Below are 16,689 nucleotides of genomic sequence, written 5' to 3'. Positions count from 1 at the left end.
AAACTACAGAGAGGGAGAACTAGGAAACAAGACTCCTCAAGAGAGCACAAAAATAGGCCGCTCTACTCTAGGGCTTTTGGAAAAGTCTTTGAGGGAAGCCAGATGCAGACCATAATAAGGACCCTATTTATAAAACCAAAGAGGTTCAAAGGAGCTAAAATAAAACAAGGATCTCAAGACATAAAAATTATAATGTGTCAGTGTGCTGAAAGCAACATTCAGTGCTCAGAAGAAGGTCCAGGGACATGGGCATTGATTTCAGCTCTTGATCTTGAGATGGTTGTTTGTTGGTTATTTGCTTTAATGCAGAGTTTGTACTGCAGAAGAATTCCAGCAAAAGCAAAATCAATATTAAGAGGAAATTCTAGAGTTGGGCTACCTGCTGCTTTAAATTTTTGGGTCTTGTGATAAAGTACAGAAAGAAATTTGAGCACATTTTCATTTCTTCTAGGTATAACTAAAAGATGAATAAGAGGAAAGTGGTTTAGGTTTGAATAATAAGTGGTTTAGGTTTGAATAATAAGTCTCCAGTATGCATCAGAACTTTGCATTGGAAGAAACTGTGAATACCAATAAAGTATGGAGACATGCATTAATCACAACATAGTCTATACTTTGATGACACCTAGGATTAATGGATTATATTATACTTTGATGCATGGGCACAAGGGTCTGCTAGAGAATCTCTGATAGTTGTTTATGGTCTAAAACCAACCTTGCTGAAAATTCAGAGAGACTAAAATGTAGAATTGAATCTCACAGCTATTGTACTTTGTAAAAATGTCGTTAGAAGTAGTTATCATGAGCTCTTTACAGACTATGGAATACTGAATTTACTAATTTTTAAACAAAATTATAAGTCTACCTTCCTGCATACTATTTTTCATCAGTGTAAAAGCTATATGCATCTGTAATTTTGATGGAGTTTATAACTTGTCCTTTTTTTTATTATAACAGTGAAGAATAATAGGGCCCATTTCTTGATGTTATCCTCATCACTACAGTGCATTGTCAAATCTGTTTGGAAAATATAGGAGATCCTATGTGTACTCATGATTTATTTTATTATCACCGGTACTCTTTTCATACTAGAATAATTTATATTTCCATTTTTTCCTAAACTATGTTTCACACATAATGCCTATTTCTATAATGAAAACCAAAAACAAACAAATGGACACAGTTAGTGAGTGTGATAACCCTGCCATGTTTCACAGTACTTCTTCCCATCTGCTAGCTCCTATGTTCTTTCTACCCTCTCTTCTGAGGTATTTTCTTCCTAAGCCTTGGTGGGGGACAAGTTTAATACAGATATCCTGGTTAGGTTTAAACAATTGGTTTGTCATTCTCACCAATTAGCCCAATTATCCAACCCTCCATTGACTGTTGCTTACTGCAAAAAACTTCTGTGACCAAGGTTGAGAGTAGAGAGTATGAGTATAAGCATAAATAGAAGACAATTTGATAGCATGGCTGTAAGGATTCAGCTTATGCTGGAGTGCCCCTGTCACCTGGCAGAATGCAAGCAGGCAGTACCTGGCCACCCCAGGGTTCCATGGTTGTATTGTCTGCATTCAGGTGCGAAGGACCCCTTTAAAAGAAAGACCTTCTCCCCACTTTATGTTTTCTTTGTCCCACTCTCTCCTTCCTGTACCTCTCTTTCCTCGCTCTTTCCTGCTGTTCTCCTGGCGCAGACAGGACTTTTCCTGTCTCCATCTTCTCTTCTGCCCTCTGTCTGTCTCTGTGTCTCAGTGCCTTTTTTCCTTTTTTTCTGTTTCCCTCTCCCTTCTCTTCCCTTTCTCATAAAACATCTCACATAAGCTCTGTCTGCATAGCATGTTTGTCCCTCCATCTGCCATGGAATCCTCAAAGTTTCCCCTAACACCTTATCATAACAATGGCCATTTAGCAAGTTAATAGCAGGTTCTATTCCAGCGCCTATGTCTTACATTCTTAGGCAATCTCCCGATTTAATTCCATTTGTTCACACTCCCCCATGCTACTGATTAATATTCCAAGCTTGGTTGTCATATACAGTTACTTTTACTTTAATATTATATAATGGCATTCAACTTCTTTGTCTATAGTCTGACCTTCAAATTCATTTTCAGCATTATTTATAAGACTCCTAAGTTGTAATATTTAAGAATCAGAAACATTTACCATTCTTCATTTTCTGTCTTCCTCTGTTTTTTTTTTTAATATTATATTTCTCTCTACATCTCAGAATGTCAGAATGTCAGAATTCTCTAAATTCAGTGCAGGTGTTACTTCCTACTCTTGCTCCATTTTCCTTCTATTTATTTATTTATTTATTTATTTATTTATTTTATTATTTGTTTAATATTTCATTTGACTTTATGAAACAGGACCTTGTCATGTGTCCCTGGCTGGTCTAGAACTCCAGTTGTGTAGACTAGACTGACCTCAAACTTAAGGCAGTCTTCCTGCCTCTACCCTTCAATTACCCTAGAATTATAGCCACTGTGCCATCTTGGTTTAATGTCATTTAAGACAAGCTGAGTCTTTACAAAAGGGAATCTAAATTGAGAAAAATCTCCCACTTGTAAACAAACAAGTGGAACTTTTTCTTAATTAATAATCCATGTGGGAATGCCCAGATCTCTGTGAGAAGTGCCACCTCTGGGTAGTTAGTTTCATGTGTTATAACAAACAGTTCTCTTCCATGGTCTCTGCTTCAGATCCTGTCTTGAGTATCTTGCCCTGACTTCCCTGGATGATGGACTGTTAAGCCGTAAGATTAAATAAACCCTTTTCTCTCCTAATTGCTTTGGTGTTTTTTTTTTTTTATCACAGCAATAGAAATTAAAATAAGACATGTGCTACCATGCCTAAACTTGTTCTTCTTCAATAATAATTTCTTCATTCTCTGATGAAATGTCAGTTATAATATATTGCTTTTCTTATGGCTTTTAAAATTACTTTTTTTTACTGTTTGGAATTGTAATATAGTATTTTCCTCTTCTCTTTCCTCTGTTCACTCGATAAAATGTTATTCATATAATTTTTTAATGGACTGGTCATTTGATACTGGAGAAACAATTAGTGTGCTCTTTTCTTCCCACTCTCAGCATTCCTAACCCTTAGATGCAGGAGTTGTTTTACATGTATTCATTTTGACTGGTATCCACAACACTGCATTTTTATCTGTCTGTCTGTCTGTCTGTCTCTCTGTCTGTCTGTCTATCTATCTATCTATCTATCTATCTATCTAGTAATGGTCTCTGTCTTTTGAAAAAGAAGCTTCCTGATGATAGATGAGAACTACACTTAGCTGTGGCTATAAGGACAAATGCTTAGATGTAATTAGGGATTATGCTGGTTTAGTAAGGTGGGAATTGTAGGTTCTCCAAAACCCATGGCATCACTGTCCTTGGGTAGTTTTCTAGGTTTCCAGTACAATGCATATTCTTCCTCTTGTTCAATAGGTCTTAAGTACAACTGAAGAGCTGTTGGTTACTGCTAACATATTTGTGACACTACTGCACCCTCACAGGTATTTTGTCATGTTGGTCCTTGTTGTGGTTTGTAAGCCTCATAGTTGGGTAGGACTGTTGTGGCACCTTCTGCATGAAATCCAGTCCTAAGGATTTAATTTCAAGTAAGTTCTAGCTCAGGGTCCCTGGGCTCTGTGTTTAAAGTGTTTGATGCATTCAGCAATAGGTACTTCCTTTCACCTTGGGAAGTCAACTAAGGGCAATAGCAATAGCCTGCTGTAGTGCTTTAGGAAGGTCTTGGACAACTCTGTGCAGCAATTAAAAACAAGGCTTCTCAGGCCCACTGTTGGGGTTTTTGTTAGAAATTACTTTGGCTCTTGGAGGGATCATTGTTAGCCCAAATGGGAAAATTTTACTTAAATTATATGTTTGTTTATATACTGACTATCTTAGTTGGGGTTTCTATTGCTGTGAAGAGACAACATGACCTTGGCAACTTTTACAAAGGAAAACATTTAATGGGGTTTGCTCACAGGTTCAGAAGTTTAGTCCATTTTTGTCATGGTGGGAAGCATAGTGGTCTACAGTTAGACTTGCTTCTGGAAAGGGAGCTGAGAGTTCTACATCTGGAGTTGTCAGGGAGGAGGAAGACCAAGTGAGCCACCAGGACTTGCTTGAGCTTCTGAAACTTCAAAACTCAGCCTCAGTGACACGCTAACAAGCCTACACCTACTTCAACAAGGCCATGCCTCCTAATAGTGCCACTCCATATGGGCCTATAGGGGTCATTTTCTTTCAAACCACAACTGACTTATGTGTATTATAGGGAACTTTAGATAAATTGTTAATAATTTGATTCCTTATGAATTTTGGGGGGGGGGTGGTTTGAGACAGGGTTTCTCTGTGGTTTTGGAGGCTGTCCTGGAACCAGCTCTTGTAGACCAGCCTGGTCTCAAACTCAGAGAGATCTGCCTGCCTCTGCCTCCTGAGTGCTGGGTTTAAAGGCCTGTGCCACCACCGCCCGGTCCTTATGACTTTTTAAAAAAAACATCTTTATGGTTATTTTGCCTCTTTTCTTCTTTATCTCTCTCCCCCTCTTTATTAGAGTCCCTGTCCCCATTTATCCCATGTCTCCCATCAGATCTCTGGTACCCTGCTATTCCCCCATGCCCCTAGCAATGATCTCTTGTTACTTTCCTGATCCCCTCAGTTATTTCAGAATGTAAAGTGTGCACTCACATCTAAAGATTTCAAGCTACAAGCCTCTAATAAAGGACAGCCTGTGATGTTTTCCTTTTTGGGTTACCTGACTCATTATGATCTTCGCTAGTTCCATTGTAGAGCTATTAATGTATTATCTTCTGTACAAGGAGTTTCTGATGGTATTCTCTAAAAACAGTATTTTTCTTGAAAAAATTGAACATGGGAAGAAATTTATCAGTTAGTTTTGTCAAAGTGGGTGCAAGCTGAAGTAGAAATTAGATCTTCAGGACTTTTGTAAGTAGATTGTTCTGAGCCAGGATATGATGTAATTCCATCATGGTCAACAACTGACGGTTATGAAATAAGAAAGATTATCTCTTCATTACATTCAACTGAACTGAACTATGATTCTTGACACACTTTTCTATTTAAAACAAGATGGATCTTGACAGTATGACACTTACCATGAAAAATAAATTCCCTTTGGAGGGGAAAAGGTAATGATGCAATGAGACTTTGAAGTTCCACATGGAATGCTGAATCCAATTTGATATGCAAGAGATGGCAATATGAAGCATATGTTGAGATCTGTTCTGACTTTGGCTCCAGTGAATGCTGTCTCACAGATAGAATATTGACAAGCTTATCAATGTGCTAAACAGGAATTTACATACTTTTATATTTTATGTGCTGAGCTAATCATATTTCTCTTTGCAAAATTACTCCCCAATTAATCTTTCTGTATTTTTTCAAATTAATTCCTCATTTCTTTTAACATTCCTCTGCACCAGTACTTTCAGTTAAGTATTTCTTTGAAAAGTATATAGTATTACTTTGTATTTTAATGTGTGTTCAAACATTTGTAATTTATAAAAATCACATTTAATTGTCATTCATAATCAGTTTCTGATTCAACATTTTTATGATTTATTAGTTTGCTTTACATGGACTTAATTTTATTCTTTTGACTCCTGCATTGAATTCTATGTTCTTCATCGACCATATCCTCTTATCTCTTATGATTGACAACTAGTATTATCAGATAATTTGTAGGCCATATGCACATACAGTTTTTCTGAGTACTTTTTGCACATTTTGTAAGATTGTTGAATCCATTGTCTAGCAGTCTCACAGCTTAATTTCACCATTATATTTTGTAACAAGATTTTATCTAACTTTCTGATTTTCTGTTTTAAAAATAGTAATTTTAAGTCTTGTTGCATTAATAGTAAGAGTGAGACTCCTTTTCACTTATGCAGCTTTTGTTGGGTCTTCCTGTTGAGTTTCCTGTCTTTTGATGTTTAAGGAATTTTTTTGTTTCATCTAGATTTGTATCTTGTTAGTTTAAGACATTGCAGATCTGTCTTCTTGCTTTTAATGTCTCTGTTTGAACAGAGTACTGCTGTTTGAACAGAAATTTTTCCTTAAATTTTAAGTTTGTACTAGCTTACTTAATTGTTTTCTAAGTTTAATAAAATAATGTTCATTAAATATAAGCATGTTATGTATATTTTGATGAGCTTTGACAGATACATATGTCTGTGTACTCATACATGCAATCAAAACAGAGATCTTTTTATCCCCTAAAGTTTTCTTTCTGATCTTTTACAATTGTTTTTTTCCTTTCTCACTACCCTTAGGTTACTAGAGTTCATATCACTAAAGATTATTTCTGCTTCTTCTTGAATATCAGATAAATGGAGCTATCACTGTGTGTACTTCATATTTGGCTTCATTAACCTAGTAAATGAAATAAAAGAATAAACACACATGCATACATGTACACTCTAACATGTTCATTAACTATGTTGTGTGCCATCACCTCCTGTACTCTTTGTTCCTGTGGTATCCAGGCTCCAGGTTACTATTTTGTTATCACTTTTCATGAGTTCCCAAGTCCTTCTTTTAGCATTCCTTTTAGGGTAAACTACAAATAACTATTTTGTAAAGCAAACCATAATGTGTGTAGTGTGTGTGTGTGTGTGTGTGTGTGTGTGTGTGTGTGTGTGTGTGTGTGTGTGTGTTTGTGTGCACACTGTTCATGTATATGGGAGGATACTTGTTTGTGCCCATGTGGAGGCCGGAGGCCTATTTATAGTATTTTCTTTTATTGCTCTATCTTATACTTGTAATATCTTAATATTTGAACCTGGAGTGCCAACTATAATTGGTTGGTTACTAAGCCCTGACCTGGGGTTACCCAGCTTTGCATTTTTGGCATTAGAATTATAGATAGACACACACTGCTGCCACACTTGGTTATTGGTTTTGTTTTTGTTTTTGTTTTTGTTTTTTTTCATGGATTCTAGGAAACTGAACTTAGGCTCTCAAGATCCTACAGTGTTTACCCAATATGTTGTCTTCCCACTGACAACAACTTTACTTCTGAAGAAGTTATTTCACTTCATGTAGTATTCTTGACCGAAAATTATTTCCTCCCCTATTTTGGACCTGCTAGTCTGATGTCCTCCAGCCTCTCCATGTGCTCACACACAGGCAAACAGGCTCACACAAACATATGTGACACTTAGAAGTATATCTTTGCTGAATATGTGCTATCACAGAATGCAGAGCATCTTCAAATTTTTTCCAGAGTTGATTACTGTTTTTATTTCATAATTATCAATGCTGGGAATGCCATCTTACATTAATACTAACTATAAAATAGGCAGCCATTTTTTAAAATTTTAATTACTCATATTTATATATCCATCCCTCCATTCCCTCACCATCTCCTCCTCCCATGTTCCCCACCCAACCTACCCCAACTCCTCTCTAGGGATAGTGAGACCCTCTTTGAAAATTCATTCTTAATTACATACAAGTTGAAATTCATTAGACCTTTTTATGATACTCAAGCCTTCAACTTCAACATCAATTTTAAAAACATCTCAACATAATCCAATTCAAAACTAGACTTTAAAATTTTCATGTATGTATATATTCCATTATATACACTATGTACATTAAGTACTTCAAGAAATACCTCAGGCTTATCATGTCTTTAACTTGAATTAACATTTGCTCACTATGTGTTTGGAAACACGTGTTGCCAAATTTTCAAAGACCTCTGCATTTATTTGGAAGGAGAATAGAATTAAGGGCTCTTTTTAATCCTTTCCATCTCTGATCCTTTCTTTTAACATATTGGAATATTCATTTATGTAGTAATGCATGTCTGCACACATGAATATTTCCTTATTATGCTTTAATTAATTAACCAAATAAATGGTATCAATTAATTTTCCATAAGAATTAATATGAGATAAATGTCTGTCTTTGTAAATTTTCAGACTTGTGAAACATGGTATATCTTTTGAACATTCTGATATAAGAGAAGGCAATTTTTAAAATAAAATTTTAATTAAGGAGTCATGAGTTTTTAAAAAGTTAGTTCTGGTTCTCTGTCACATTGACTATTATTTTTGTGTCAGTGATGGGCAAATATTCATGCAGGATAGAGGAAGGAGAAAAAATTCAAATGGAAATTTCTATTCTGCTTCATGTTTCATTGTTTCCCCTAACTTAACTCTGTATTGTCTTTTTTTTTGTCTCTCAGATTTTCTTATAGTTTTATGCTGTGTTTTAGTTTCTTTCCATTGTGCTCTCTCAGTTTTGACTATATAAAATACAATTAAACTCTTGGCCATTCTTTTGGAAATGTAAGAAGTATTTGACATGACATGGCCTCCTAGATTTTTTTTTTACTATAAGTTAATAGTCCTTGACTAAATGATATTTAGTCCTTGACATTGACAATGTGTATGTGACAATGACTATTATTTTGCTTGTGAATTTGATTAACATCTCAGAATCATATTGTTGACACTGTTTATTTGAGCTTCTTTCCCACTATCACAGTACTGAATACTAGGAAACATGATGCCCAAAGAAATAAAATGATTTGTTTAACATAAAAGGGGCACAGGAAGATTCTACCATCTTCTAAACTTTGTTTGCATATCACCAAACATGTAGTTTACAAACCCTTTATTCTTTATTGAATTGTGTACTAGTACTGTTACTTTAAGCCTGGATTGTTAACAAAATCAAAATAGTTAATGTTCTTTTTTGGGGGTGGGCGGGTTCATGGAAAGCTTTAGTTCCATGTGCTCTTATGGAATATTGGATTTAAGCTAAAGTAGGTCTATGCTGTCCCAACAGAGTGTGAGTGAGTGTGTGTGTGTGTGTGTGTGTGTGTGTGTGTGTGTGTGTGTGTGTGTGTGTGTGTGTGTTTAATGAGAATGAATTCTCTTTGGTGTATCTTTCAAGGTTCCTCAGCTTGCCCTGTGATTTCCTATGGAATTTATGAGTCCTAGTGGAAAAGAAGAGACCCTTAAAGTGTTATTAAACAACTGGTTCCAGCCCAGCCATGACTGAAGTGGTTCCCTATGTTTGGGAACCAAAGACAGACGTGCTTTCTGTGGTACATTTCATACAGGTGATTAATTCTGTGTATGTCATCCCAGTAGACACTGATTGGGAGTAAGCACATTTCTATGTATGTAATTGTTATTTTCTTACATTGACCGTTACTTTAGGTCTAGGAGAAACATTGCATAGTCATGTGTTCTTCACAGAGTTCACAGCAAAACTCTAGTAGTGGACTTCTATAATTGACCTTGGTAGAATAACCCACCTTCTACTAAATGTGTAAAAGACAAGTAAGGCAGCTGATTGGGTAAAGATCACGAATGCATAAGGGAAAACTGAATAATTAAAACATTGGCACATAGTATTTCTCTTTGCTCATTTGACCCTTTCACCTGTCTTCAGTTCCTGTATGGTTGTGCACATGCAGTGACTTGACCTTTTTCATCTGCATCCTAGGACTCACTAGAGGTCTCAACATAATATGTTGAGAATAAATCTTTTTTGCAAGATTGCATATTCCTGAAATTTAAATTGCTAATCAAATCAGTTTCTTTTCTGTTTTATTCAGAGAAAAGCCAAGGTCCATAAATATGGTCAACTATTGCATATATAAAGCATGTTCTGAAGCTGAGGGACATTTGTGCTTAAGGAGGGTCTGAATAGCATAACCCCTCACTCTTCTCAGTGGTGGACTGGGCTCTACTGAGACATACCAGAATCTGTCCTTCCAGCCCCCTCTAATTAAGTTTTAAGCCCTATACCTAGACTTTCTTCAGATTTCTTTGTCTGTTTTCACAGTCAGAGTAAGTTTCCCTGACCCGTATTTATTCTTGTTTTATCATATTTCTTCAAGAGGATAAAGTTTTCTTTTATAGAAAGGAAACTTTTTTCCCCTCATACATCCTGATTACAGTTTCCCCTACCTCTACTCTCCTCCCCACCTCCCCTCCCTTTCAGATTCACCCAATTTCTGTCTCTCATTAGAAGGCAAACAGGCTTCTTTGGGATAATAATAAAATATAATAGGATAAAACAAAATAATGCATTGGAATTGGACAAAACAAACATAAGGAAAAGAGCCCGAGAGAGGACAAAAGAAACAGAGATCTACTCTTTTGCACACTCAGTAGTCCTCTGAAAACACTAACCCGGATGCTACAACATATATGCAAAAGACATTCTTTCTGCCACATCTTCTGCAGGATTCAAAGAGGGTAAAAGTTTTGGCACAGTCTATTTATTTACTCGTGTTTTTGGAGTCCACAGTAAGATAATGAATTAAAGTTTTCAAATAAAGTCAGAGTTCACATAGAAAAGAGGGAAGGGTGATAAACAATAATATTGAGTGCATACTTGAGTTGGCATATAGTGTTCTAGTGCAGAGGTCATGATGTGGAGGACTGGCAGGCTGGCATATGAATCCTGGTGTGTCCATTGACCATGTAACTGTACACAGATGCCCAAATCTCAGCTTCCTCAGTAACAGTGATGTTAAGAAATGTTTCTACTTTGCAAATTATTGCCAAAACAGAATACAATTATTTATGCTAACTCCTTACTCAACATGAGTACAAATGGTTAATATTTAGTGAGTATAACTTCCTTTCTAATTCTCATTTTCCATCCATGCACAGGTCACATGATACAGGCTCTCTTGAGGAGCAGTAACATATCATCAATAAGGCACTGAATTTGCATAATTGAAATGTGACTTTTATTTGCTTCTCTTCCATTATATCTCTGTTACCTGTTACCTTTATTTTTCTTTTTCTTCCTTATAATTTTCCCACTCCAGCCTGAGCAGCCTAATCATAGCATTGAGCCAGGCCTAAATAATACTTTCTCTTCACATGCTAAATCTAGGGCATGATGGGGCAAATCTTAATATACCCTGCTTCAAAAAAAAGATCTTATATATACATCCACAAATAATTTTCTTGGCTGACAAGTAGAATTTCAGTTAATCATCATGGCACTGCAGTTTCTTGTCTAGAACATCATTGTCTCTAATTATATAGGACTAGTTCTAGTCCAAGTATAGTCCAGGTTACAATCAGTAACATATATAATTTTATCATGAGACATTTGATGGGGAGATGTGGACACATGCCTGTTATGAGAACTTATTCAGCCAATAGCCTTTGAGGCACTGGTTCTTTAAGACATGATCTCAGGTACTACCCGAGGACTGAAGAAGTATGCTTCCTCCTCTTGGGTCGTGGTCAGAGATTGGACTGCAGCTTAGAGCGCCCCAGGGAAGAAGGCCACAGTAGTTATCTACCTCATTTGTCATTTGTGAGTGACTCTCCAATAAATATTTGTTATCCCTTTATTTTGGGCTCTTGCGGACTCACAATCGCCCATTATACATGCCTGTTCAGTCCAGAAAGGACACTGAAAGCAAAGTAACAGTCCACTAAAGTCCAACTTTGTAATGCCATGATATGTTTGGTTATATTCATATGTATTCAGAATTATAACAGATTTTAAGGACATCATAATTTTATTATATAATGAAAACATACACTTGTGTGCATGCATTTGTATTCTTATTTCATTGTTTGATGGATTGGATGAAGATGGTTGGGTGGAGGACATAGGCAAAACCACTTTAACCGTTGCCATCAAGTGGTTTTCAATAAGGTAGATTCACAGTCTGAATTCACATACAAAGTCTCAACATCAACAAATCTCACTTTGGGTCTATGAATAAAAGATAAAAGGAATATCTTCTTGCGGTTTGATAAATCTTTTATAAGTACTTGCTTTATACCTTTCCAAAATAGAAGTATGAATGTAATGTTTTTACTAGGCAACGAATGTGTCATCTGCTAAACCAACTACTCTGTTATAGACTATTTAGACATTAAAGAAACTAGATGTTCACAGAGCATTGCAGCATTCTCTGAAGCCCTGATAAGAACCCTTTGCTTAAGCAATACTGTCAAGGATGCTTTTAATTCCCCCAGTCCTGGACAGGGAAGTAAGCTTGACAGTGTTTTATAAATTCTTGATATAGCACTTGAGTGAAATTGAATCTGCGTTTCTGTATCTGTATGGCAAGACAAGAATATTCTCTTTTATAATCTGTTCATAGTTTTTTTTCTATTAGCAGGTAGTCTAAACTCTGACATGTTATTGCTCAGAAGAGTGAAGAGTTATGGGGAAGCTAAGCACAAGATACACAAAATATAAAATATCGAGGGGGGAGTAGGTTCTGAAGAGGTGACTGAATAGTTAATAGAACTGGCTGCTCTTACAGAGGACAGGTGTTTGATCACCATGTCCACATGGTGGCTCCCAACTCCAATTCCATAGGACCCATCATCATTTCCTGCCCTGTGTGGGCACCAATCATGCAAGTGGTTTCCATACATACATGCAGGCAAAATACTTACACACATATATTAAATTAAAAGTTTAAAGATAGAGAAGGCAATGTAATTATTAATATGTAGGATTGTTAATTGTTAAATTATAGGTCATAATAACAGATATGACTGTCATGAGTTCTAAGTGCCATTGATTCAATGTGAATATATATATTTTAGTTCAAGATAATTGCATTAAAGATATACTTAAAGGGGAATGCTATGGAGCACTTTACTATTATTTGCAAGTCATTGTGACTTAAACTTAGACAAAAAGCAAGTTATTATATTGTCTTGCCTGAAAAAAATTTCTCAGTGTGTAGAGAAACCAAAATGGAAGTCTGGATCTGAAATATGTTCAAAAGTTCAGTATCAATGACAACCCAAGAGACTGGAAAAGAAGACTTAAAATGGGCATTATTAAGTTGACCTAAATATTAAGACTTAGCCAATAATGTTGTGTAGCCTACTGTTTGCTTACAAATTTCTTTTTATTTAATTTTCTTCCTTAGTAAACATTTGCCAGTTATTTGTTACAACAGGAGTGATTATAAACATGAAATCCAATGTGCACAGCACTTATGCACATCCTATATATGCCTCAACAGAAAATAAAACTGTGCATGTATTGCCCCCATATTCATTGCTCCTCCCAGAAGCCTGGACCTAGGGTCCATTTTTATAGGGGAGGTCCATCTTACCAGTTACTTGTCCATTGCATTGAAGTATTTTTGTATGCTTGATTCATAATATTATGTGTTTCATAGTATGCTTACTATATTTTAAGACAATTTTACATAATTTAAAAAGTTATTATAAAATTAAATAGAAATTTTTTTCTCCAGATTTAGGTCCATATTTATTTTTAAAGCAAGTTATCAGCAAAATGGCAGACTAGAATCTTCTCTCTTTTTACCTACAGAACAACAAACAATAATCAACTACATTTCAAATAAAATTACAACTATCAGTAATAGAAATGTGGAAATCTTGATCTATGACTAAGGAGCAAACTTTGTAAGCAAAGAGGCTTAGACCCAAGATGATCATGTTATAAGAGAATTCAAGATGTTTTATGGCAGGTGGTTTGTGCCTTTCCATCTCTTTAAATATTTAGACTCTACTTGAAAATATCCAAGCATATTCTTTTTATCTTGTTGACTTTTTAAAGCACCGTCTAATAGAAATAGAAAGGTGTATTAGTCGATTAGGGATTGCAGAATTTACAGAGTTGGTAAAAATCAGTGAGGTGTTGTGGCCAAGAGGGCATTATGTAAAGCTGAATGTGAACCCAAATAATATAAAGAAGAGGAAAAGAAAATTACAGAAAAATATCAGCTAGGCAATATTTTTTCCAAATGGATATAGGTCTTATATTTACAGTTCCTTATGTCTTTGTCTTTTGCCAGTGTTAACATTAACAGTCCCATCAGCAAAATTAAGATGAGAATTGTAGATGTAGATACCTAGTGGGATTTCGATGCAGATTAATAACAGATGTGAAGAAAGTCTGCAGTAAACTGTATCATAGATTCTTAGATATGTGATATTCTTAGGTATTCTTATGTATTTATAAATGCATTCACTTAATATGTAGATCCTACTTCTTGATTAGGGTAGATTGCTGATGTTTTATTAGCCCAAATCACATAAATAGCCCAAGAGTACAATTCAACAATGATAAGAACATGAGCGAGTCTCACTCTGCTTTTTAAAATATGGGATTGAAGGGTAAGGTTCAGTTTATCCTTGACTTTCTCTGTGAACAACTTTATCTCCTGGAAGGAAGGAAAAACAAGAGAATACAGGGGTAAATGTGGCCAAAAACAACAACAATTGTGAAAGTGACCAAATGACATACATGTGCTAAACATTGATAAATGTTAAATAATTTTAAAGAGAAAATAGGAGACAAAGAAGGATATGGTTGCATTGTCTGAGGTGCTTAAGGGAACACGAATTCAAGACCAATGAGAATCTCTGAAAAAACAACTGACCAATGAATTGGACTATTTGATGAGAACATGTGTAGCATGGCAACTGTAACTAGGCTAGTGAAAAGAAGACAGGATTTCAATAATAATGAATACAGTTTGTTTTTCTGTAAATATAACTATTTTTAAAGGCAACCTTGCTCTAGAATGTAACATAATTTTATATCACACGTTTTCTAAAGTATAATTATGTCTTCTGCCTTGTACTGATAAGGGATAGAGAATGAAGAAATTACCAAAAAAGCTTCAAATCATTGGGAACTTAAAAGCTTTGCCAAGATTGTTAGAATATCAGAATCTATCTAATCACAAGTGTCTATATGACTTTGGAAAATTCCCATAAGTCTAAAATGAGGATTTATCTTCTCTAGAGCGAGACAGAGTTGTTTGCCATAGATATTGGTTGCTAAGGAACTTTGTGGAATATCTTGTACATCATTTACATTTAATTCATCCTATGCCTTCAGGATGAGAAGGTGGAGCTTTGTCATGCTTAGTGGTGACTCGGCCAGTGCATTCTCCTCAGTTTCATAGCAGAAGCTCTCATCCATCTCTGGCCTTTTAGTAGCATCACTATTGGGTGTTGGGGGGTGATTTAAGCAAGTCTTAGACCCCTCCACTGTCCTTTCCTCAGACTTCTCTTACTTTCAGAAACTTAGAAAAACTGACTCAAAAGAGGAATTCCTTCAATAGACAGCAGCAATATGCCTGTCACCTTTCCTTTGTCAAGTGAGTAAGTGCAGTGCAGCTCATAGATGATTATCTGATTTCAAATTAGAAACCTGTGCCGGAAGCATGAATACCATGAAATTCTTTCTTATATACAACTTACCCAGCCTTCAGTTGCCATTATGTGAAAGGAACCATAGAACATGCCTACATAAAAGTTCTTCCTATGCTGAGGGAGACGTCCTTAGTGCTGAAAGAGATGTTATAGGAACATATTTGACCTGATTTCCTTGTTTTGTCTTGCAAGTTCCCTACCTCCAAAGCATTCATCCTAAACACAACATAGCTCCCAAGAGAGTCTTTTGGAATATTGTAGCTATACCCTCTGTGTAAACATGTAATTAGAATGCAAACCACCTTTCTAGAGACATTTCAGAGGCACTGATTGGATGGAATCCGTCAATTGAAGAATGGTCTTTGCCCTATTAACACTGTAACTGGAACTCATTGTTTGTTGTTTCTGACTTAAGGAACAAACAACAACAAAACCAGAAAAAACGAGATGGGGGTCTTATGTACATGATGCTAGGCTTGAACTCTTAATTGAATATCCACCTTAACATTGTTGAAATTACAGGTGTGTGTCACTGTGCTTAGTGCACATTCAGAACATGTTAAATTTTGTATTTGTCCCTTGTTGCATGGGTGACCAGAGGCAATACTAAAAGGTTCCAAGCTTGAACCCTTTTTAGCACTCCCAGGCCTAAACTTTTATGACAGTTTGTATCAAATACCTCATGAAACCATAGTTCCCTACAGGCCAGGAGAAAGATGGCAGTAAATTAGGTGTGGCCATGGTCCTTTGGACCACTACTTCCTGTAGCTTACTTTTGCCTTCAAGGCTTACTTTAGCTGTGATCACATGCATACTGCTTTGATGATGGAGTGCTCTATGACTTCCCGCTTACAGCTTGAAGGGCTAGTGAATACCCAGTTGATAACAGACAGTGGAGTTTGTGTAGGAATACAATGACTTGTGCATTGTTAAACACTCAGTCTCTGCTAAATTTTAACAGATGGTCTGTCCCTTTTTTAAAAAAATTAGAAGCAAGTTTCTTTTACTTGTCAATCCCAGTTCCTTCTCCCTCCCTCTTTCATTGATCCCACCCCCATCTCAACCCCTTTCTGCTCCCCAGGGAGGGTGAGGCCTTCCATAGGGGAATCTTCAAAGTTTGTTATATCATTTGCAGCAGGGCCTAGACCCTCCCCTATGTGTCTAGGCTGAGAGAGTATCCCTCTATGTGGAGAGGGCTCCCAAGGTCCATTTGCATACTATCCATAAATATTGATCCATAGATTGCCCAGACCTCCAAACTGACATGCTCCCTTAGGGGGTCTGGAACAGTCCTATGCTGGTTTCCCAGCTATCAGTCTGGGGTCCATGAGCAACCCCTTGTTCAGATCAGCTGTTCCCTTTGCTCATCACTCCTCCCTCTCTGCAACTGGATTCAAGAGTTCAGCTCAGTGTTCAGCTGTGGGGGTCTGCCTCTGCTTCTATTAGCTACTGGATGAAGGCAATAGGATGGCATATAAGGTAGTCATCAATCTCATTTTCTGAGA

The sequence above is a fragment of the Cricetulus griseus genome (assembly GCF_003668045.3).
Source record: "Cricetulus griseus strain 17A/GY chromosome 1 unlocalized genomic scaffold, alternate assembly CriGri-PICRH-1.0 chr1_1, whole genome shotgun sequence".
Classification (NCBI taxonomy): Eukaryota; Metazoa; Chordata; class Mammalia; order Rodentia; family Cricetidae; genus Cricetulus; species Cricetulus griseus.
This window is presented reverse-complemented; position numbering follows the sequence as displayed.